The following is a 1,138-nucleotide window of genomic DNA, read 5'->3' on the forward strand; positions in this document are numbered from 1 at the left end:
CGCCGCGGCGCTGCCCCGGCCGGGCTCCGGGAGCCGCCGCCGCCGCCCTCCTCCTCCCCGCCCGGGGGCTGCTGCGCTCGGGCACCGGCTCCTACTTCCCAAACCTTTGTGTCCCCCCCAGGCCAGGCTCCCTCCGCTGCCGCCGATCGCGGCGGCTCCCCCTAAACAACTCTCGGGAAGGAAGCGGCCGGCTGGGGCGTCCCCCGGCTCCCACCCCGGCATGCACACCCACGGCAGGAGGCAGACCCTCACCCGGCGTCTCCCTGGGAAGTTGCATCTCAGTTTTTCCCCGCTCGCCCCGAGACCTCGCTCCTGGGAGATCCCCCCTACGCTTCCCCCGAGGCATCTCTAACCGCTGCCCTAAGCCCGCATCTTATTACAGCTACCATTTAAAATGGTATTTTGCAAAAGGACCAGCCGGCGGGGAGGAGAACGGCCTGGTTTACCTGGGAGGTCCATGACGGGAGAGGAGGGCTGGCTGGGTAGCTCGTCCGTGAACTTGTATTGCTTAGAGAAAATGAGCCGAGATTGCGCTGGCAGAAAGAAAAGGAAACAGGAGTCGCCTCTTTCTCTCCCGCCCATTGCCAATAATCCCCCCCCCTCCCCAGCCGCCACCACCACCACCCCGCTCCCTCCCTCCTCTCCTCTTCACACACACACGCACACTCACACGCTCGCACCCGGCAGGGATTCAGACGCCGGGAGGGGAGCGGAGCCCGGCCCCGGCCCCCCCCCCGCACCCCGGGCAGCCCCGGCGAAGCTTCACGGGCGGCAGGGGAACGCCGTACCCCCTCGCTCCCACCCCCGCCCTTATCCCCTTATTTCTACTTAACCCCGTCGGGGGGGAAACATGGCACCGCCACGTTAGAGCTTAACGGGCACCCGCGCCGCGCAGCATCGCCAAGCGGAACCTACTTGGAAGTCGTAAACTTTAATAACGATAAGACTAATTAATCACCGCTAAAAGGGACACGGCGTTTGGGGCACTTCAGGCGCCAAGGCCGCGCACCGCACCCCGAAAGGCCCCATTCCCACGCCCGCACCCCACGCACCCCGGCGGCGGCGGCTCCCCCTTTATTGAACTGGTCCTTCCCCGGGGGCGGCTCCGCTCCCAGACCCGCAACCCGACCCCCGCACC

The 1,138-nt window shown here is 66.7% G+C and overlaps 1 protein-coding gene across 1 annotated transcript in view; it reads right to left on the bottom strand.

Moving 5' to 3' along the window:
• The window catches only part of CBLN2 (cerebellin 2 precursor), a 12,992-nt gene that overhangs the window by 5,618 nt on the left and 6,236 nt on the right, over positions 1–1,138 (bottom strand). The gene's annotated exons all lie outside the window — the stretch shown is intronic.

This window comes from Haliaeetus leucocephalus, unplaced genomic scaffold (assembly GCF_000737465.1).
Source record: "Haliaeetus leucocephalus isolate CR32 unplaced genomic scaffold, Haliaeetus_leucocephalus-4.0 Scaffold587, whole genome shotgun sequence".
NCBI classification, from domain to species: domain Eukaryota; kingdom Metazoa; phylum Chordata; class Aves; order Accipitriformes; family Accipitridae; genus Haliaeetus; species Haliaeetus leucocephalus.